This window comes from Cydia pomonella, chromosome 20 (genome assembly GCF_033807575.1).
Source record: "Cydia pomonella isolate Wapato2018A chromosome 20, ilCydPomo1, whole genome shotgun sequence".
Taxonomy (NCBI): Eukaryota; Metazoa; Arthropoda; class Insecta; order Lepidoptera; family Tortricidae; genus Cydia; species Cydia pomonella.
Window position 1 is genome coordinate 15776199 of NC_084722.1, and position 24475 is coordinate 15800673.

Below are 24475 nucleotides of genomic sequence, written 5' to 3' on the forward strand. Positions count from 1 at the left end.
GACCCACGAGAACAAAGTGCACGTGAACGAAATGAAGAGGCTGAGATGGTCGGTAGACGCAATGAGGCTTGATAAGATTCGCAACGAATACATCAGAGGCTATGAAGGATCAAAGCCGCACCCATATTTAGGAGATAATATGTTCGAGAGGCGTATGTGCTGGTTCAGACACTTGGTGAGAAAGGTCGAAAGGTACCCAGTTGCCCAGGCTTTTACTATCTTGGGTAAGAGAAAAGGCAGAGGACGCCCCCTACGTGGTGGACAACCGAATCAAAAGATCTGGACCTGGCTCAGCTTGATACACACAGACGACCCCCGGGTGAGAGGTGATTCTGGCTTCTAAAAACGAAACGTCCTGAGACGAGGAGAACAGACCCAAAGGGATAAGGCTAGGAAGAAGAGTATTCATTGCGCTCCAATGCAATTAAATAGAGCGGCCCTCGGGTCTTTGACCGCACGCGCCGGCGAAACAATGCTAGGTTTGTCTATTGTCTACGCTTAGAAATGTTTTTTAGAAAAAAAATAAGAAAACATGTATTTTCCGATTTTATTTTTATAGGCCCATGACCATAATTATCGGAACCATAAGATCCGAAATATCCAGATCCTATAAGATGTTGGATCCGGATCCTATATCCGACATTCGGATATCTGAATAATTCCGATATCAGGATATTTGAATAATTCGGTTAACCGGATATCCGAATCCGATAACCCTAATTTAGGTACACAGGACAACAGTTAAAATCTCTACCGCTCATGACTTGTCCTACATTAATGACGTCACAGCGTTGCGTGCGCAATAATTGCCCGACGATCGACTCCCGCGCATAATGGCGACTTTCGCCGTTTGTTTTGAGACCAAATTATTGCGATTAAAGTTACTGTTTTCTATTCGTATGCTACTGTACTTTGACATCATTTTGAAAAAAAAAAGGCATTTTAAGGGTTTACTTCTGGACTCATACAAAATTTTATAGAATACCACCGTGATTTCAGGAGCTACACGAATTTGGAGTTTTCCTTCTCCTAGATAAGTTGCAATCCAATACTTAGAGGCTTATCTCCCCTGTGACGAAGTGTAAGATGACGGCTTCCTTCGAGAACTTAGTCGCCTCTTACGACACCCTCGTTCTTTTAGGGTTGGTGCTATCCACACGGACACCATGAATAACTAGTCCACCAAACAATAGTTTCATGGGTATTGTAATTGCTGAGATATATCAGGATACCTGATGCCAAAATTTACGATGCGTCGTCCTAAGAGCGAAGATAGCGCTGGTGGCCTAGCGGTAAGAGCGTGCGACTTGCAATCCGAAGGTCGCGGGTTCAAACCCCGGCCCGTACGAATGGGTTTTTCGGAACTTATGTACGAAATATCATTTGATATTTACCAGTCGCTTTTCGGTGAAGGAAAACATCGTGAGGAAACCGGATTAATCCCAACAAGGCCTAGTTTACCCTCTGTGTTGGAGGGTCAGATGGCAGTCGCTTTCGTAAAAACTAGTGTCTACGCCAAATTTTGGGATTAGTTGTCAAGCGGACCCCAGGCTCCCACGAGCCGTGGCAAAATGCCGGGACATCGCGAGGAAAAGAAAGAAAAAGTAAGCAATTTTAAAGAAAAAAAAACCTATAGTAAACGCCCCTAAGATGGGACTGGCACCAGTAATGGGATGGTATAGACAAATTCTGTAAGACAAGTATTTACCATCAGTTTTAACCGCTGGCTACATTTTACCATAAACAAGAGCCAATGAGCTGCTTAATTTTAATTTTTCATTTATATTTGTTAGTTTGAAAATTAATGGCGCGCCATACATCCCATGACTGGAGCAAAAAACCATAGTTTTAATTTCTTAATAATATTGAAACTAATTGCAGTAGCTTTCATTAAACACATAGAAAAGATAAAGGACGAATAGGACTTTCAACTTTTAATGCATAAAGCGGCAGAAATTTCACAGGTGTCGGTGAAATATTAAAAATACTCCAAAATTTCTCTTAAATGTTCCATGATTGGTACCGTTAACATATTAGTTTTAATTTGTTAATTATGTTGCATCCTTTTTACATGTCTCTTTTTAGCTCGATAGTTGACTGGTTGGTGGTTGGCTGGTTGGTGGTAGCTTTTCGGTGAAGGAAAACATCGTAAGGAAACCTGCATACATCTGCGAAGAAATTCAAAGGTGTATATGAAGTCCCCAATCCGCATTGGGCTAGCGTGGGGACTATAGCCCGAGCCCTATCCCACATGAGAGGAGGCCTGTGCCCAGCAGTGGGACGTATATAGGCTGAATTATTATTATATTATTATAGTTGACTGGTAGAGAGTGTCATTTGTAGGTACATTATTGATGTATTTTTTGCAATAAATTTTAAATAAATAAATAATGTACAGTGGATACCGTTTATTATGACTCTGCTTATACTAACCAACCGCTTATTATGACGTACTGTGCGAAGTTTGGTTTTCATATATAAAACTCTTTGCAACAAAGTTGACAAGTTACAAAGTCGCTTTCTATGACATATAATGTAAAAGTACTAGTTCTCGACGCTGCACTAGTCACCGACATGGGCACTTTATGTCATAGAAATATAGGTTAAATTTGAACAACGAAGATTTTTCTGTATTCGAACTTAATCCTTGTCACTTTGACATAAAGTGCCCATGTCGAGTACTAGTGCAGCGTCGACCACTAGTACTTCTACCTTAAATCCTATTTTCATGAAATTATGACCGGTTGTTGTTGTTTTAGTTCTGATTCTCAGTGACAAGTTGATAATTGGCAATATTCAGATTAATTTGAAAAATGAACACAATTAATAAGATGAACTATGTTTTATATGACATCCGCTTAGTATGACGTATTTGCTAATTCCCTTCAATGTAATTATATGCGGATTCTACAGTATTGTATTTCAATGAAATGCAAAGTAATAGGATAATAGGTACTAACACAGTATAGTAAATACCCCTATAATGGAACAAGCACCAGTAATGGGATTTTATAGAAAAAATCCTGTAAAATAAGTAATTATTTATTTATTTAATCTTTATTGCACAAAAGAAAACCTTATAGTACAAAAGGCGGACTTAATGCCATGAGGCATTCTCTACCAGTCAACCTTTAGGCAAAGCTGAGAGATTATCATTAGTTTTTAAACACTGGCAACATTTTATCATAAACAAAAGCCACAGAGCTGCTTAATTTTGATGTTTATTGATTTTTCTTTATTTTAAAATTAATGGCGCCATACATCCCATGGCTGGAGCGAAAAACCATAGTTTTAATTTGTTAATAATATTGAAACCAATTGCAGTATGTTTCATTAAATACATTGAAAATATAAAGGACGAATAGAACATTTAAGTTTTAACGCATAACGTGGTAGAAATTTTACAGGTGCCGAAAGAAAATATCAAAATACTCCAAATTTTCTCTTAAATGTCCCAAGACCGGTGTCCTTATTCACTGGATGTCGTTCCAAATTGCAATTATACTTTCTACTAACACACTTAGCCGTAAGTCATTACTAACATAATATGGATGTTTTTGTCCGAAATAAATGCTTTCATTTCATTTTCATTTCATTTCATTTCATTTAACATAGGTACTAAAATAGTTGACATGTAAGATAAGCTATTTTATCAATAAAGAAATGAATGAATAAATGAAAATTACCAAAAGTACCACAAACACCGGCTATTCGTTTGCAACACCCACATATCATTACTCGCTACTCGCGGCACTCAGGAACAAACCCGACCCTTCTACTAGAACCCGAGTAGCGGCCTAACGCTGGGAAACGGCGGAAAAACGAGAAAAGCGACACACAGCGCCCTCTGTTGCGGAGCGGCGGGAGACTGCGCCATTTTCATGGAAGAAAATTAAAGACCTTGTTTGTTTTATTCAATTTCTTGTATTATGATTTTAGGATGTGATTCAGATAGATTGTTGAAGTTTTAGGTTCTATTATATATCTGCTTGCTTTCGTTATTTAGGAACTAAAAATTTGGAATCATATTATGTAGGTACGATATAAGCGTAATTTTACTGCAAGTCCTACAAAAAATACCGTGAGTTACGAAAACTCGTCATTTGTCGTAACTCGTAACAAATTGGGATTTCGTATTTATATGAGAAGCTTAATCAAAATTTAAAATCATCGTCACCACACCAACTGGTAACCTCACACCTCTTGATTTAAAAACGAATGAGAAAGTTGCATTTATTCACATGTGGGGCAAAGTAATCAGATGCAAATTTTGAGTTGTTTCCTTTTGATCGCTGGTAGTACTGAATTAAATGATGATTTTGAATGATACGTTTTTATTACGTTCATTTGGATTTCATTTGGTTTGATTTATTGGTATTTCATAGTTAGTATTTTCAAAAATGACATTGCACATCTCTGATTAATCATACACTAAAAAAGTCATCAGATTGTGGAAGTACACAGAAAAATATTTAGTTAGAAACGAAAAAAATATTTCATTATTAGTGCGTCGCGCTCGCATATAAAGAACACAGCCAATTTATTAACAATTTTTTTTTCGTCAGTTTTCAATAAAATTTGGTGAATAATTTAGTTTCCTATTCTGTACAATATTACAGCTTAACCGCAAAAAATGTTCCTCAGAGTTACGAAAAAGTAGATAGACACCTATTTTCGCAACTCAATGGAAAACTAAAATACCTAAGTATATTTATGCCATACTAACAAAAAAAAAGTATATTTTATTCGGGACAAGTTGTTTGTTCGTATTTACTCCGCCCAGAATGAGATCTTCAGACAATCCAAATTTCATCCAAATCTGACGGAAAAAAATCGACGATAAAAAATCGGCTCATCAATATGAAATAGCTACACCCTCAGATTCTAAATCGATGTAGGTAGCTTAAAACCAATGTTAAAAATAACTGCTAAAACAAAAATAAAAATAAGTTTGTTTTATATGTATAGTACCTAAATAAATACAGTAAAACTAATATTAATCGCATATTAACTACTAGTTAACTTATTAAAAAAAACGTAATCCTAATAATAAACCCAAACATAACATTACCTATTAATAGAACCCATCACTAAAACCTAAGTCTCATCAATAAGGTAAGACACCCGATAACGGGCCCTAGCTCGCGAACCCTAGTAACCGAATTTCGGGATCGACGCGAGCGAAACAAAAACTGACCTACATCGCGCCCTCCGTTCAGCCACCCTACCCGTCTTACCCCTGCATTTTCCTTCCTTTCAAGGTGAATATTGATGCATTTCTACTATTCAATCAATACTCATACAATGCAATAAACAGGATATCAAAATACCGAAGAAAAAAAATTAAGGATGCATTTTTAGGTTAGGAAATGTTGTCTGCGTGGGTTCAGATGTTTTTATAACATAAAGAGTAAGTGGTTAGCGTTTCCAACGTCCCATTTACGAGCTAAGTGGATGTAAACATCCCGATACAATGTAAATAGTGGCCGTCCAAGGAGTCGATCGCGCCGCAAAAAAAGCGCATCCTATTATCGACTACAACAAAAGGACTTGCAGCGATACCTAAGTACACATCTCGATTCATCGTCTCGACTCGAATCGGCGAACCGATGCCATTGGCGCGCCCCTCTGTCGCCGCGCGGAAGCGGGATGGAGGTACCGTTTTTGAGGAAGGGGGACAAGGAGGTTGATAGTCATCTTAGCTGCCGAGTGGCGTCCCACTGGGCGGGGCCGCGTCAAGGAGTGAGCCTCAGATGCGCACAGTTGGAGGGGCTTCGCTCGGCCGAAGGATCGCACTGCAGTCGAGCCCCGCGCCGACCGCGAGCGCACGTCCAGCGCCGTGCCCGCGACTTACGTAACAACTGATCGGATCGAACCTTCCGATAAATCAATCGTGATCGTCAACTGTCGATAATTTGTGCACCGATAATTTTTTTATCATTTTTCCGCGCCAAAACAAGTGAACTCGATTGTGTACTTTGTGTTGTTTTTGTTTTCACGCTTTATTTTTGGGCGTATATGAACAGTGTTTTGAATTTTATTCTGACGGACTAAGTGTGGGAACAACTGTTTTTCGGACTCGATATTGTCCTGTGATTTTATTGACAGAAAATATGGTGATATGTGGACACATGGTGGTATTTTCTAAGTGATAACAACATCTGACTTGACACTGATGTAAGTGTTAGTTTGTAGATCGTCAGTGATGTCTTGTGAAGTGTACAAAATCTGTGATATTTTTCCATTTTGACCCAAATAATTGACAATTAAAAATAATTAAAATATTAACTCGGACTTGGAAAATTGCACTAAGTGTAGGTGTTAGGTACTTATGGATAATAATTAAAAATTTGTTTGCAAAATTCTTAGTTCGATGTTGCAACTATACTTATCTAATAAGAAGAAACTGATCCAAGACGGAATAAAATTCTAATTAGAACTTGCCAATTGAAACATATTTTCAAATTAGTTTTATATCAAACAAATACTTAACAATTGTAGACATGAAATGAACTAAATCAAGCTGTGATATTTGTGATATAGGTAGTATTGAAAATAATTATAAATAATAATATAAAAAAACAAATGGAATTAGACAAAAATAAAAGAACATTTTCTTTTATAATATTCTAATACAAGAAATTTAAATAAAGCAATGAAAATATTTGTGTAAATATTATCAAAAAGCCGATAAAAAGAAATAGTATTTTCTGTGTATTGTTATTTTACCAATAAACCGAAAAAATACTAATAACCATTTCTTCAAATAAAAAAAGACTGAATAAAAACATTGAGTCGCAGCAAAATCAATCGTTTAAATCATTCCAAATAATTTAGCTCAATTACCGCATTTTTAGCCGCGCGGCGGCGGCACACTAGAGCGAGCCCGTGATTGATCGGTGTCGAACCACTTACCGGTGCGTTTACCCTAATCCACCGGCATTTTTGGTATTCCACAGATATTCGCAGCTTCACACTCAATTGAACAATGTCGTGATGGTATTTGCAATCCGTTATTGCACTTGGATGTAGCTGGAAGTAATACCTAAGTATAAAGATAATTGTAATAAACAGGGAAAGAAATGTTTGTAAGTATAATAATAAACAAAATATTTTGTTACTAGTTACACAAATATGGGTATGTGTTACCTGTTACAAAATCGGTTTTAGGATACTGAGCAAAATTGGTCTCTATGTTTCTGAGTTCAGCTAGGCATTTTTTGAATTTCTCAATGAGGCTGTTTTTTTCAGTGTAGGTGATTAGATAAATTAAAAATATTAGCATAATAGTAGCATTTTTAAGCGGAAAAAATCTTCGTTAGTAAATTTTGTTGGAACAATCTATGAAAAATATGTTTTGTAATTTTTTTTGTAGGTATGCATTAGTGCAAGTACAATTTCATATTTTAATACACTTAGTAAGTAAGTAAGTAAGTGTTTTATTTGTAAATATAGGTAGAGTTACATTGGTGGTCAGTTTATATATGTATAGTTTAACTATATTTTGCCAAACGGCGTACAAAAACATTAAACTTAATACTAGAAACAAAACATGCTCTAGTGATTTAACATAGTAAAATATAATTTTAAAATATATGATATAGGTACCAATCGGATTTAACATCTATTTATTTTTCAAATAGGAATTTCAAAAAGGAATTGTTAGGTGCCTTTGTTAGACAAAAAATAATATGATATTGCCACGTTTACTGCGTCTAACAAAAATACACTAAAAACTTTTTTGTTTATTTTTATGGAATCGGCGGTTTGTTTGGGTTCACGTTTTCTGCGTTCCACACATGTAGGATAATATAAATAAATCACATGTTGGAATGATCAGCATAGTTCCGAGTTCCGATACTTGTGATTGCAATTTTAGTTTCTAAACTGCAAAATTGGGCGTTCACAACCCGTATTTGCGGTATCAGAAAATTGTTATTTTCATCAACTAAGTAGATCCACTTTTTATTAGATGTTATATTTTATAAATAATCATACGAAGCACCAATTTTTTTTTTATTATAAACTGTTTTTTACACTAAGGTAGACTATTTGACAAGTGATAGTAGAAATAGTAGAACTTTTTTCAAAAATAAGATCTTTATATTTTCAGACGAAGGCACCTAATTATAAATATTTTTTATCAATTCTTATAATGTACCAAATATAAGAAAAATATCACAGATAAATCCCAGTCGTAATTACAAAACACGCAATTTAGTACCCTTGTATTTAGTGTAACGGGGCCCGCACAGATGGCGGTGGGGAGACTTGACCTCAACTTCGGGAACTAACAAACTTCTCAAGTGCTTCGGACAAATTAGAACAACTGATAATCCCAGCTTTTGTTTTTTGGCTTGTAATTTGAGTCAGTGGGACAGTTAGTTTTATTATTAACCAGCTATGAAAGTGTAATAAAAATGTAGGAATTGAATGTAGGCCGATTTTTATATTGTTAATTTTAACAAGATTTTATTTATCTTGCAATGTCTGTACTTATGTTTATCCGGGTGGAATATTGCAAGTTAAATTTGACCCACTTCCCGGTTTCCGATGAAGCTGAAAATTTGCATACATATGTAAGTCGGGTGACAATGTAATATTATGGTATCATGAAACTGATCTGATGATGGAGACAGGAAGTAGCCATAGGAAATCTGTGATAAAACAACGCAACCTAATTGTGTTTGGGGTTTTTAGAATTGTCTCGATGAGTATTAGTTGCCTGTGGAAAAAAGTACAGTCAGCAATAAAAGCTTGTGCCACAAATGAAATTTTTGCCAAAAACTTATTTTCATTAGATTTAGATTAAATTTGGTAAGTTTGAAGAACTCTTAATTTTGGGCGGAATATACACATTTAGTTTATAGGATTACGAGTCGAGATTTAACCCTTTACCAGGCTAAGGGATATATATTTCCCACATGCGGCTCTTCAAACATGTGTTCTATTTTCGATGAGTAAGACTGACATTCGATTGTAATTTTTGAACTGTCAGCCTGGTAAAGGGTTAAAAATAGTCTGAAATATATATCTATTTTATAAATTTAATATCAATTTGAGACAAAAATGTATGTCATTTTCCATAGAGTTAACGATAATTCCATACGTTTTTGTAACTCAGAGGAAGATATTTTAGGACCTACGGCGAAACTGCGCTTATATTGCACGGAATCTGACAAAACCAAATAAAAACCGGCCTATTTCATGCATGTTTATTTATTGCCAACAGTAGGTTAGTTTGCATTTAATCAGTTATTTTAAGTTTGTAGTAATTTTGAGGGCGATAAGGTAGGTAATAACTGTCGTGTTTTTTAACATTACTAAATGAATATTTATTTAGTGCAAAAAAAACCTTTTTTTTTTTATTTAAAATGTATGTCTTATCAATCATCTTACCATCAGGTTGTTGTGTTTATTACGAAAGTTGTGGGTACGATTACAGTTTCCGTTATCGCAAACTCACACCTGTTTTTTAACATTACTAAATGAATATTTATTTTGGCGCAAAAAACCCTTTTTTTTACTCAAAATGTATGTCTTATCAATCATCTTACCATCAGATTGTTGTGTTTATTACGAAAGTTGTGGGTACGATTCCAGTTTCCGTTATCGCAAACTCACACCTATATTAATATCTATTAAATTCGCATAAATACGCTGGTTCAATTAACATGTATTTATTACGCTAAAAACCGCGATAAAAAATTCAACATCAATTTTTCACCCTTTGCGTTTTGCGATTGTAAAAAGTTTGATCGTGTTATAAAATTGCGTGACAGTAAAAAAAAGTGTATAATTAATTTAATTTGCAATTAATCGTCTATTGAGTTCAACCGGATCTTATAACCGATCATTATTTTCATTTACACAAACGTTCTTATTTTTATTTAAGTTTCTAAAAATTATTATAAAATATTTATCAATGATGTACAAATTGTAGATTTAATGCCTTAAGCCATTCTCTACCAGTCACCCAGTGGGCTTTTAATATTGTTACCAAACTTTATGACATTGTTACCAAATCTATATTGATAAACTACATAGCATATAAACTTTAAAATATCGTAAATAAATAGTAACTAAAATTTAGTAATTTTATTATTTTCGATAAAAAAAATTGTCGACAATTTCTAAGTCCACATAAGGTGCATTTACCCTAAATTTAATCTACTACCGAGATCGATAATGTTACGAATACTGTTTAATACCGTGTGACTTGTATTGTTACATGTTAAATTCTACTAGTAGTAATACGAAGTGTATGTATGTCTGTTTTATTAATAGACTGTTCGAACTGAACGCTGAGGTTAATTTTAAAACGACATATTTAATGCAGCCGTGTTTTAAATGACTTAAAAATATTCTACCGATTGAGTTGTAGAAGGTAAGGAATATTTAGAAATACGTTTTTTTTTTAAATTAGTAAGTATAGTAGTAGTAGGGCTAGTAGGTAGTAGTAATAGTAGTGTAAACTGTGTCTGTCTGTACGTAGCTGTATGTATTTAATTTGGGATATAAACATAAAGCCATTTGACTTTTTTTATTGTTATTTATTAAGGCTTACCTAAATACCAATTTTAATGTTTGTTTTGAAGACCGGTCTGGCCTAGTGGGTAGTGACCCTGCCTATGAATCCGATTGTACCGGACTAAAATCCTGGTAAGGGCATTTATTTATGTGATGAGCACAGGCATTTGTTCCTGAGTCGTGGGTGCTTTCTATATAATTAAGTATTTATATATTATATATATCGTTGTCTAAGTACCCTCAACACAAGCCTTATTGAGCTTACTGTGGGACTTGGTCAATTTGTGTAATAATGTCCTACAATATTTATTTATTTATTTAACAAGCAGATATATCTGCGAGCGATACTCCAAATTTTATATTAAAGGAAAAAAATTAAAAAGTAAAAGAGTAACCGTAACTTTTTCCATTTATTCTTTAATATAAAACTTACCTAAATATTTTCGTTGTTACCTTATTGGGGACATATTCATGCAAGTGCTAAAGAAAAAACAGTAAAAAAGTGGCGCATAAATTTAAAAAAAAAAAAAAATCCGAAGAGGGACTCTTATTACAACGGAATGTGAGTGACTTTGAAATGATTTTCGGGATTACCGAAATTATCCGATACCACCTCGCCAAAAATAACCTAACAATTATTATTGTAATAAATGTACTTAAAATTTAGTGAACTCCTCTGGTAGTTAGAATCAATATAAAAACAATCTTGACAAACTATCTAAATAGTGAAATCGTGCTAAGTGAACTCTGATTGAGACATCAGCTGCCTGTCTAAAACTAAATAAATAAATAAATTTATTAATCAAATAATTTATTTCCTTGCGAGTAAATCCACGTGTAGAAGCTAAGTAACAAACACTTAATATTAATGTCCTATTGTTAGATGCTTATACTGAATCATTGTGAGAGAAATGTGTGCTACGTACAAACCGATACTTTTCAGAATAATGTGATTAGCTTAATCACACAATGGATAATTATTTAAGTGTTTGTTACAAAAAATGTTCACACAACGGCGCGTGATATGTCGGATATTCGGAACTTTTTTTTATCTGTGGCAAATAAGCGTACTTGATAATAAAATGTTGACGTAGACTATGGTTTGTAAGGGTAAAGGTATCATATGGTAATTTTTGAAAATTTATTCTTAAAATACCCATATTCAATAAATAATTAATATCAATAATAGTACGGGACAAATATTTTTTTTGCATTTTTTCTTGCGATTTTAATAAAATAATAATAATAAAATAACTACATTTAATTGCGATTTTTTTTTATTATCTACAAATCGAGCAGAAGAAGCTTACAGACAGCAAAAAAACTTTAAATAATTATTTTTACATACATTATCAAAAATATATATAAATTAACTAGAGTACCTATCTATAGGCTGTATTGTACTCTTAGTTTATTTCACAACAAATAAGAGTAGAACATAGCCTATGGGTTACTACCTACAGGATGTAACAAAAAAAGTGGGGATCCGTTAACATAATCGGTTCTGATTAGACAAAAGTAGAAGATTTTTTTTGACGCTAAAAATTTTTGGTTTTGGAGGATTGACTGACTTGGTCGACCTGTCCCATAAATTTTTTTCTGCGTCACAAAAAAATTCTTCTAGTTTTCCCAATCAAAACACGAAACTAAAGCTTACTTTTTTGCTACAGCTTGTATAAAAAAATAAGTTACCTACTAGACTAGCTACTGTCTAGTAGGTAACTATTTTCGTGAATTCGCACTTAGAATAGAATAAATTGAAAAAATAGCTTACCCCAAGGTAACGAGGTAGGAAGCTCAACGAGGGGATAGGGTTGTTAGGGTTGGTAACGCGCATGTAACTCCTCTGGAGTCTGCATAGGCTACGAAGACTGCTTACCATCAGGCGGGCCGTATACTTGTTTGCCGCCGACGTAGTATTAAAAAAAGCTAATATTTTTTTCATTTTGCCTGTATTTGAAAAAATCTTTAGCAGACGTTTCGTCCAAGTACAAAAAATAGAAAATAAATACTAGGTTCGATACCCGGTCTAAACTCCAACGTTTTTTTGCGAGTATTTTTATAGCATACAATAAATAATACAGCTACTGGACCGAAACGGACTTGATCGTTTTTACATGAATAGGTTTTACAGCAGTCATATTTCAATTTAATGATCATTTGGCGTTGTTAATAGAAAACACAGACTTGATAACGGTCATAGATGATACAATTATAATAATTAATAAAGATAAAGATAGTTTATTATTCAAGTAGGCATATTACAATGCGCTTATGAACGTCAAATAAAGCTACACCGGCTCTAACCCTACACCTCTGACCCGAGAAGATTTAAATCCCTCCTAAATTGGAGGAGGGTATCCCAACATGAACCGGCAAGAAACTCTGCAGGACACATAAATATTTTCAAAACATCTTATAACTAACATGCATTATCTAAAAAAATACAATTTAATTCAAAATAGAAGGTACAGCTAAAAATACTTCACAATTAATTAGACATAAATAGATAAATACCCTAATATTATTCAGTGAAGTTTAATGAGTCTCTTGTAAGAATTAGGACATTGAGCGCGCCTTCAGTCTATAGGCAGAGAATTCCATAGTCGGATAGCTTGAAACGTGAAAGAATTATTATAAAATACAAAAATCTGTGTTCATCACACAAATAAATGCTCTTATCGGGATTTCGGGATTCGAACCCGGGACCATCGGCTTCAGAGGGGTCTACCCACTAGGCCGGTCGCCAATGCAAAGAACACACCAAATGTTCATAATTGTTATGATATTTCGGTCAGATTCGCAGCTAAGATAAGAATGACGTCAACATCCGCCGGACCACTTAAATGCGCGCGCGCAGATTTCTTATAACTATTGAGTACCTGGGCGACCGAGCTTTGCTCGGTTATAACTATTTATTGTAATATGGTGGTCTATAGGTAATAATCTTAACTACATTTTTTTACTAAATTAAACTTGTCTAAAACAATAAAAATTATATAGGTATAAACTTGAACAAATAAAAAAAAAAAAACAAAAGTTAAACACCGGGCGAGATTCGAACCCGTAACACTCGTTTAGCAGTCCGCGTCATAACCCGCTGGACCAGCCGGACAGTGGCCGGCAACACGAAATTAGCGACCATATTCTGCGTCGAAAGAAAAACGCATGAAAACTCGAAAACACGCGTTTTCCCAAACATAAGACTAATCTAGATAGATTGTATACCCCCAAAAACCACTATATACCAAATTTCAGCGAAATCGTTAGAGCCGTTTCCGAGATCACAGAAATATATATATTTATATATATACAAGAATTGCTCGCTTAAAGGTATAAGATATATAAGTAGCTAGGTTAGCAGTACCTTCCCAAGAAAATGGTAGTATTTTGCGACTACCAATCCTTTTATTTATATTGCTATATGTAAATATAGAATTTTTAAACGTTTTAAGCATATCTGTAAAAAGATACCTGCGTCCGTTGCTGTTAGATCTTCAGAGCTTTTTTTATTATCTATATATATAATTCCGTAATTTATATTAATAAATATGTACTTACAGGATTCAACTACTTTTTTTTTAAATTTATTTTTGTAAAAATGAATCATATATATATATATATATATATATATATATATATATAGATCTGTTCTTATGCTGTAGGAACTTGTATGTGTAAATTAAGATGGGCAAAAACTTTTTATAATTTATTGTATTTCTATAAGTGAGAACCTGTAATTGGCTCTGTAATTCTATTGGAAGTTCTAGATATATATAGCGCTCTTGGTTTTCCATATACTAAAATAAAATAAATATTGTTAAAACCATGTTAATCACATATATTTGTCCCTGAGTTGGATGCACCCGGGTATGTCCTTAAACTAAGTCCAAAAGAGGGGTATGGGCATTGTGAATGTCATCTCGCTTAGTGTGGTAGGGCACAGCACAGCGGGTGCCATTCCAGATCTAGAGCAGAGCCCAACTGGGGAAGTACCTTCACCTTACAGAAAACCGCAGCCAAATAACACTAGACCCTACTCATAGTGTTGTGTTCCTGCCGGTGAGTTAGGTTGCCAGATCTCAACGAGGGAGGGTCGGCAACGCGCATGTTACTGATCTGGATTTGCAGGCGTCCATAGGCTACGGAGACTGCTTACCCTCAGGCGGGCCGTAAGCTTGTTTGTCACCGACGTAGTATAAATAAATGTTATCTATATGTATGTAAAGGTATTTATTTATAAGTATATATTATATATACCTATCGTCGTATAGTACAGTCAGCATCAAAAGTAGCGGATCAAACAAGGTTTCAAAAGTATCTACCATTCTGTTACAACTTAACAAAATGTGATGGTTCTATATGTAGAACAATTAAGACTGTAAAAGATATACTTTTGAATGTAAATTTTAGAGATTTATGTATATTTGGAAAAGTTATCCAGAATATCAGATACTTTTGGCGCGTTGTTTCATCCGCTACTATTGATGCTGACTGTACCAACAACACAAGCCTTAAATTTATCCTATAATATTTATATATACAGCTTGACAACAAACTTTTGGTACAGTCAATTCTGCACTTTTATCATTACGTCACTCTATTCTGTATCTTTCTAATGTAATTGACCTAACATATTACATAACATATTTCCAGATTTTTATGTCAAGTTTACTATAAAAACATCATTGGAGACGCACATTCCAATCAAACATAATATGACACTCATATCGATAGAAATCAAATTTCAAGCTTCGATTACAAAACTGTTATGTAATGTTGTATACATGTACCTATAAATGCTATAAGTACAGTCAGCATCAAAAGTAGCGGATGAAACAACGCGCCAAAAGTATCTGATATTCTGGATAAGTTTTCCAAAAATAGATACATTTCTAAAATTCGCGTTCAAAACTATATCTTATACAGTCTTAGTTGTTCTATATTAAAGACATCACTTTTTGTTACGCTGTTACAGAATGGTAAATACTTGCGAAGCGTTATTTGATCCGCTACTTTTGATGCTGACTGTACCTATAGATAATCAATTGACACGCGTGGCGTGCTATATATTTATCATACGTCGGCACTTTCCAGTACAAAACAAGTGCTGTTTAATTGTTTACAAACCAAAATATGATACTTACTGCTGTGGCGCAGCGACCCGAAGTGGATCCTGAGGGCCTACCGCGAACCACGTTCGACGTGTTGCCTCTCTGTCGCACTTGTAAATTCGTACGTAAGTGTGACAGGGAGGCAACACGTCGAACGTGGTTCGCGGTAGGCCGTCTGGTCTCCGACAGCAAAGACCGCCATGAACGGAACGGTACGGAAATCCGTTTGGAGAAACGAAAGCCGCCAGACTCCGATGGCTCGGGCACGTAGGATGGGTGAGGATCGTGCAGTCTGGAGGGCGTACTCTGGAGTTCCAAATGGCTGAAGACCGTCTGGAAGCCCTAGGACGCAAGAAGTGCAAAAAGATCTTAGCGAACTCGGCGCCGTTGACTGGAAAATTTGATACCATAAAGAAAAATAGTTCATACCACAGTGTATTGTATTGTAATTTGTATTGATTTGTATGGCCAAATCAATAACATTTTGTATGGGATTTATACCTATAAGGATGCTATTTTACCTAGAGATGTATAGATATTTTTGATGCTGACAGTGCCGCCAAAGAGCCTGTAGAGATGTCAGTGGTAAACAAGCATAGGGCCCGTCTGATAGTAAGCATTCACGTTAGCCTAAGGACGCCTGCAACTCTAGACACGTTGCCAACCCTAATACTCCGCACTCTGAGCTAGGTATAGTGTTATTTGGCTGCGGTTTTCTGTAAGGTGGAACTTCCCCAGTTGGGCTCTGCTCTAGATCTGGAATGTCAGCTGCTGTGCTGTGCCCTACCACACAAAGCGAGATGACATTCACAGTGCCCATACCTCTCTTTTGGACGTAGTTTAAGGACATACCCGGGTCCAAGATATGACTATAGGTGGGAAGTAGGTCGATCTGTCAAATTATTAGTATTATCACTGAATATCATTATTTATCACCTCGAAGGAAGTCAAACCATAATTATTACCTTGTTTATGCCTACAATTACCAAGAAAATATTAAAAACACTATCAAGCGAAAAAAAACCGTGTCACATTACTCTCCTTATCAGCTCAAATGAGTCTTTGGCATATTTTCTCACGGTGGGTGCGGGGTACTTTGAACTCTATTGCTTGGTTTTAAGGTTTAAAATTGAGAGGTTTTGGAATAATAGTTCGTTTTTTGGTGCAATTGATGAGAGGTAGCGGGAAATTATAGGTGTTGCATCTCAATGAGACGTCAACAACCGACATGCATTTAGTGTCATCTGCACTGAGATGGCAAGCGGTTTTGCGAATATAATATTACTATAAATAAATAATTATAAATAAATATTATAGGACATTATTACACAAATTGACCAAGTCCCACAGTTAGCTCTATAAGGCTTGTGTTGAGGGTACTTAGACAACGATATATATAATATATAAATATTTATAAATACTTAAATACATAGAAAACACCATGACTCAGGAACAAATATCCATGCTCATCACACGAATAAATGCCCTTACCAGGATTTGAACCCGGGACCATCGGCTTCGTAGGGTCACTACCCACTAGGCCAAACCGGTCGTCAAAATTACGACTTATAGCCCTTTCAATTCAATTCAATGCAAAATGATTTCAGACAATAGCTTCATAAATTATACAAGGGTCATACAGATTTTTTAGCAAAGTCATTCGCGTCTTTCCTGTAGACATCGGAAAGTTAATGGAACCTGAAGCTAATTTTTACGCGGCACCTTTACTGGCGGGATACATTTTTTCAGTAGATACTTGGAATCAGATGAGAAAAACGGGATATGTCTGTACCAGAGTCGTTAACTTTCATTGTATTGTCCACAGAAGTGACCTTTTTCTAAAATGTGTTTGACCCACATAACATAAAAGATTTATTATAATAATGAGAATAGGCTTTTTCTTATTTTTAATGCTTTTATTCATTTCGAAATAAAATTTAATTTCTAGATATGGGCTAGCTAATACTAAAAGACTAATGGCGTTATTCATAGACGCGATAGGCTTGAAACAGATAGATAGATAGATAATCCGTTTATTTGTTTGCCACAATACACACAGGAAATACAATTAATAAAATGACAAAAAAAAACAGATAATACAAAATTATATGAGAGAAATACACATTTATACAAAATAGTAGTAGAAAGAGAAAAGAAAAAAAATACATTTAAATAATACTGTTCCATACATATAGGAAATGTTGTGTGCGTCGCAGCAAAACAAAAGGGTTCTGGCTCAGTATTACGCTTCACCCTATGGGAGAGGCACTGATATTCTGCCAGGACCAGATCACGTCAACCAAGATACAGTGTAAAATATGCAATATTCAAAGTTAGTACTTACCTAAATACCTTGTTTATAAAACTAGTGACATAATTATCATTGAAAGTGAGTACTTGCAAAGTTATGATATTGAAGTGTCAGTGTGATTAGCATGCTTAAGTAATACGTAGTGTCAAGTGTAATTATAATATATATAACAGCTATGAATCATTTGTCTTTATCTGTCATTTTGACTGTATTTGTAAGGAAAGGGATAAATCATTATTTAACTAAATCAGACATGTTCAGTTGTATGAATAAGGGTGTAAAAAAAATTGTTTAAAAATACACACCTTATAAAGGAAATTCCGCGTCCCTTATCCGCCCAGGTGTCCATAAAAAGACTTCCTTTAATTCAAAGATATTTTTTTTAAATTAAATTAGTTTTTTTGTCCTACAAAGTTGGCAAACAAGCATACGGCCCGCCTGATGATAAGTAGTCTCCATAGAATTGCATTTGTTTTATTTTATTCCAGAATAAATAAATTCATCTCTATTTTCTGCACTTCAAAATTTACTGCTTATTTCCCTTAGTATGATTTTCATTACTCTGTACCTTTACAAGACAATGTTCTTATCACGACTTTCAATTCCTTATCCAAACTATCAAACCCTGCAGTGGCAGCATGGTTCCATTTTTATCGCTTGTCACTATGCCCGTCACTTTCGCGCTCACATACTTGTTAGAACGTGACAGGCATGGCGACAAATGTTTTTTTTTAAACATAATAATATACAGCTTACAGTCGAGACCAAAGCACTGTACAATTCAGATTATATAATAGGATTACACACTAGGAAAAACAGATCACAATCAACTTTCGTCCATCACCTCGCAATACCGCAGACACATCTGATACACAGCCGTCCATCAACTTGGAAACATATGACAATCTGGTGCCCATGACAGAAGGGAGTTCAGCAGCCTTAGAGCCCGCACAGCAGGCGAGTTTTTATGTGCTATAATGCGTGTAATTGGGACGGCCAAAAGCTTGTGACTTCGCGGTTGCAGGAGATTTTTGGTCACAAATGGAATAGCGAGTCTAACAGTTCGTCCTACCAGCTCAGGACAGTCTGTCTCGCGACGTAAAACTCCACATGCTGTCACCAGGAGATTGTAATTGCGTCTTACTGCAAGGGAATTAAAATGATAAAGAGCCGACCTTATCTTAGCCCTACTGTTCCGCATTCGCTTGTCTCCTAAACCATACGGTGTAGGATATCAAAGTATTGCTAGCGTAAACAATATAACGGTCAATCAATTGATGGTGTCGCTTGCTGAATGGACTCACGTGATCACGTGTGATTAGTGTTCGTAGGAACTCGAGTCTTTCGAGTCTATTGGACCCGGGTACGTCGTTAAACTACGTCCAAAAGAGAGGCAAAGGCGTAGCCAGCCAGTGAACTAGGGGGGGGCAAGTTGATGTCGCCGGAGGCCCAGGGGGAGGGGGCAGAGGGGCATACATTGTGTGTAAAATTTGAGCTCCTGTCCCCCCCCCCCCCTGCCTGTACCTGCCTACGCCCATGAAGAGAGGTATGGGCACTGTGAATGTCATCTCGCTTTGTGTGGTAGGGCACAGCACAGCGGATGTTATTCCAGATCTAGAGCAGAGCCCAACTGGGGAAGTACCTCCATCTCACAGAAAACCGCAGCCAAATAACACTAGACCCTACTCATAGTGTTGTGTTCCTGCGGGTGAGTAAGGTTGCCAGAGCTCAGCGAGGCTGCGGAGTATTAGGGTCGGCATCGCGCATGTCCTCTGTAGTTGCAGGCGTACATAGGCTACGGAGACTGCTTACCATCAGGTGCGCCGTTTGCTTTTTTGCCACCGACGTAGTATAAAACAACCGATGTGTAGATTCTATGACCCGTCGGGTCATTTTTACCCGACATACAGGATTTCTGGCAGTTATTTTGACCCAATGTTTTATTGCATTCTTGACCTGATTTTACATATTAAGAATTTTAAATTTGTGGTTTCCAAAATGTTTCTAAAGTGTTAGCAACGCGTTTATGACACTGAGTGTATGAGTTTTCTCAGTCATCCAGATATATAGGTATATTCAGGGGTTCCCAAAGTGTGCGCCGCGGCGCCCTGGTGCGCCGTAGAAAGTAAAGAGGGGCGCCGTGAGTTCTATCATTATCCGAAACTACAAATATTCGCGGGTACCTATTTGAGCGCTCGCATCGGTAAATAATATAGCGTCGTGTCACTCTTTTTCGACCGTGATTTTAAATTTACAAGGGCGCCGTTGCAAACTACTAAACTTGTAACTGCGCCGCATGTTGAAAAAGATTGGGAACCCCTGGGTATATTCAAAAGCGGTATCAAACCATTTATTAATACTTAGTAATCTCATTATTAAAACGCCGGCCTTAATCATCAACAAAATCATTCCCACATGATGACGATAATCGAAACGCACAATAATCGATTCCAGCTACCGATCATTCGATTACCAACATAACTAGACCCCTATAAACTTAGCATTTCTACCAAATCAGAGCTCAAGCGTATACTGGTTATAATAAAATCAAAAAACATTATCCATTCACATTCGGGTCGCACATGTGTCGGTACACAAGGACAGCGCTATGCGATAGAGGGAGATGTATTGTTTTTTTTCGATCGACTCCGATTTTGCCACATGTGATGTTCAAATAAAGCCGAATTTAATTTTATGTCGTTTTTTAGGTAAAAGGGTTTGTTTGCCACTGTTTATTGTTTCTATTGAATGTTAGAATCCCCATCGGTTTTTTTGAGTTGGCAAACAACCGTCCGGCCCATTCAAAGCTAAGTAAATAACGAAGCTTAAGAATGCTCGCAAACCTAGAAGAAAAAATTGTATCTAATAAAACTTTGCGAAAATTATGATGGAACAGGCACCAGTGATAGGATGGTATAGACCATTTGACGACCGGTTTGGCCTAGTGGGTAGTGACCCTGCTTACGAAGCTGATGGTCCCGGGTTCAAAACCTGGTAAGGGCATGTATTTGTGTGATGAGATGAGCATGGATATTTGTTCCTGAGTCATGGGTGTTTTCTATGCATTTAAGTATTTATAAATATTTATATATTATATATATCGTTGTCTAAGTACCCTCAACATAAGCCTCATTGAGCTTACTGTGGGATTAGTCAATTTGTGTGATAATGTCGTATATCTAATATTTATTTATTTTTATTTTTTTTATAATTGAAAGCGCAAAAACATATTTATATTTATTCTTGTGTTCCAGCGTTTTTCCTTACTTATATTTTATTTCATGACCGCTATGAAACACTTTAATTTATCCATTAGGTATATTAGCTTAAACTAAATAGTTATTTGACATTCTGTCACCCTGGACTCGCGGTATACAAGCAATTTCAATAAATGTCAACATTTATACTTGCATACTACGAGCAAAACTCACTAACCATTGATCTACCTTAAGCACTATACAATAAGGGTTAAAAAAGATCAGTTGAAAGTATGAACGATGGTACTATACGAAGCATTTGGCAACGTATCAAAATGTATGAGGCATTGGCAGCAGTAATATTAGCAACCTCGTATCTTTCAAACATCGTCGCATTTAATCTAGACTTTATTCCGTTAGGAATAAAGTTGAATTTTGAAGGGTAGTAAAGAGGGTGTTACGATAAAAGTTTGTAAAGTTATTGTTTATTATTACTAGATGCATACACGTGTAGATGTGTTAGTGACGAGCTAAGAGCTTGGACATTCTGTCAGTTGTCAGTCAGTTAAGATTATGTTTACAGTTTAATTGCCAAATATTGGTTCAGTCATTCATCATTCATTCCTTCAGCCTATATTTAAACAACCTATCAGTGACGGAGCATTCTTAGAACTCAATTTCCATCGGTTTGCCTAGCTTTCAACCAGTTGATTATTATACAGTAACCAACCAGTTGAGTATTTTGAAGTCAATCGCCACAACCAGCCCTAGCGATTAAGTGTCATTTTCATAATGTATTAGTGCGAAAACGTGTCACAGACTAATTATAGCGCCGCGAGTCACCTGCCGCTCTGTCACTGCGTTTTGATCTATATTGTACTATTTCTATATTGTGACATTATTGATAATCTTTGAGGAGCTAACGGAATTTCGTCGCGCTAACATTTGGAGCCTAACTAAGATCAATGGTGAAGATCGTATATAAAGATAGACCGTCTTTAAATCTGTTCTACTCTTGCATTTTTTATACACATACACTCCTTAGTAGGTCGATAGAGCAGGAGTGAAGCTTTTCCCTTCTGACTGTGTCTGAGCCATGTATAAAATAAATAAATAATATTATAGGACATTATTATTATTACACAAATTGACTAAGTCCCACAGTAAGCTCAATAAGGCTTGTGTTGAGGGTACTTAGACAACGATATATATAATATATAAATATTTATAAATACTTAAATACATATAAAACACCCATGACTCAGGAACAAATATCTATGCTCATCACACGAATAATTGCCCTTACCAGGATTTGAACCCGGGACCATCAGCTTCGTAGGCAGGGTCACTACCCACTAGGCCAAACCGGTCTTTATGTATTTACACAAAAACGAGAATTTACCTCTATGTCGGTCTTCCCTGCAATACATTTTATATGTCGATCTTCTCCACGTTAATCTTAGGTAGGTACTTATATGTACATTATTACATGCAATACTTCTACATATATCAGGGGCACTTCTTCACAAATTTTTAGCTACGTATCAAATACAATAAACTGTCGTGAATTTCAACAGGCTGTCGTGAATTTACTATAAACTCTCGTTTACAATATTTTACCCCAACTCGTTGCACAATGTACTATTACTTAAAAAGTCACCTATTCTAATTTTGAATTACAAATGTGTGTCTTAATTTAAAATCCGTTACTCATTAGAATCGACATGTGCACCGAAACTCGAAGGGGAGTAATATTCGATTTTATCTCGAAGCATTTGAAAAAAGAACGTCTTTTTTATTTAAAAACGGAACTACGTTTGTGGCGTAATTACTAGTGATGGGACAGTGTAATTAGAAACTATATATCGATTGTTTTGATAATTATCACTTTCTCAATTATTTCAAAATATAAAGCGAAACTAAAAAATTAAAAAATATCATGAACTCAACATAGTTACCAAACTAACAGAGACAAAACACAATTTTAAGCTCCCGAGATTTTATTAATAATAGGTATGTTTCATCCCATTGCTCATTCATGCCATTCAAATATGGGAATATTTCAAGAATCGGCACAGAAACCAGTTTTTATAAAAGCGACTGCCATCTGACCTTCCAGCTTGGAAGAACAATGTAAAATCATTCGGTACCTAACGAATTAATTGGTAAGATTTTACCTTTGACCACCCAACCGCAAAAGTGTATGGCCACTTTATGTATAAATTTAATTCATAATGGATCCATGCAACTTTGCAGCTCGCTGTACATTCATAAATGCATTTTTATTCTCATTAGTTCAAGCCATATCCCCAAATCAAAGCGCCACAAAAACTTCCACCCCATCGGACGTCATATTTCGTTCCATCTCCATCGGAAATTCCGAAAGTGTCATACGTCTTGTCTCATAAGGGGAGGCGTCTTTAGTCTTTATGCATCGAATGTAGGGTTAATGGAATTCGGATATTCAATATATTGTCCGGTTAACCATGCATTTTCAAAAACAAGTAAATTTGAAAAAAAAGTGGAAAGATCACTATTTTTTTTTTACATTTTTTTTAAGTTATAAAATGGATGACCATAAATATATTCCTTACACTTTGTCCTTGCAAATAAATCGCGACAGAATTAAGTAAACCTTTAGTAATTGCGCCAAATAAGTTCGATTTCAAAAAATCATTACGTGCTTTCTTTGCTAGCAGAATGAAAGATAGTTACTTAATGTATTTATTTATTAGCTTCATATGTTTCGTCTTTTTATTTATATATATAGTGTATGTGTGTATTATATTTGTATGTATATGTTATTATATGTATTTTTGTTTGATTTGTTTTGCTATTGTAATTGTAGCACCGCTCACAATCTCTCTGCTTAGCCTTAAGGTTGACTGGTAGAGAATGACTCGTGGCATTAAGTCCGCCTTTTGTACTATAAGATTGTTTTTCTTTTGTGCAATAAAGATTAAATAAATAAATAATGTAGAATGATCTACCAGAAAACATAGTGATAGGTATAATGTTTGACTAGGTACTACTTTGGATTCTGAATGATTGTTCAATTTGAGAAGATTGGTATTCATTGGTTCACGTGGACGATCGATTGCCTATAAATCTTGAAGGACACTTGGGGCAATGTATCTGTATGTAGTTTGGTTGGTTAGAATGTCAAATATATTTTGACGACCGGTTTGGCCTAGTGGATAGTGACCCTGCCTGCGAAGCTGATGGTCCCGGGTTCAAATCCTGGTAAGGGCATTTATTCGTGTGATGAGCATGGATATTTGTTCCTGAGTCATGGGTGTTTTCTATGTATTTAAGTATTTATA

The 24475-nt window shown here is 35.6% G+C and overlaps 1 protein-coding gene and 1 long non-coding RNA gene across 4 annotated transcripts in view; one reads left to right on the forward strand and one right to left on the reverse strand.

The window, feature by feature from the left end:
- The window catches only part of LOC133528862 (uncharacterized), a 455073-nt gene that overhangs the window by 296960 nt on the left and 133638 nt on the right, over window positions 1-24475 (reverse strand). The window lies entirely within an intron of this gene.
- Window positions 5694-24475, forward strand: part of LOC133528835 (homeobox protein cut) — a 200226-nt gene continuing 181444 nt past the window's right edge. For 2 of the 3 annotated variants that reach the window (XM_061866318.1, XM_061866321.1), the window contains exon 1: window positions 5695-6177. The gene's annotated coding sequence lies outside the window, so the exon portion shown is untranslated. Of the gene's footprint in view, window positions 6178-24475 lie in introns of all 3 variants that reach the window. The other variant, XM_061866317.1, reaches the window with a different exon arrangement.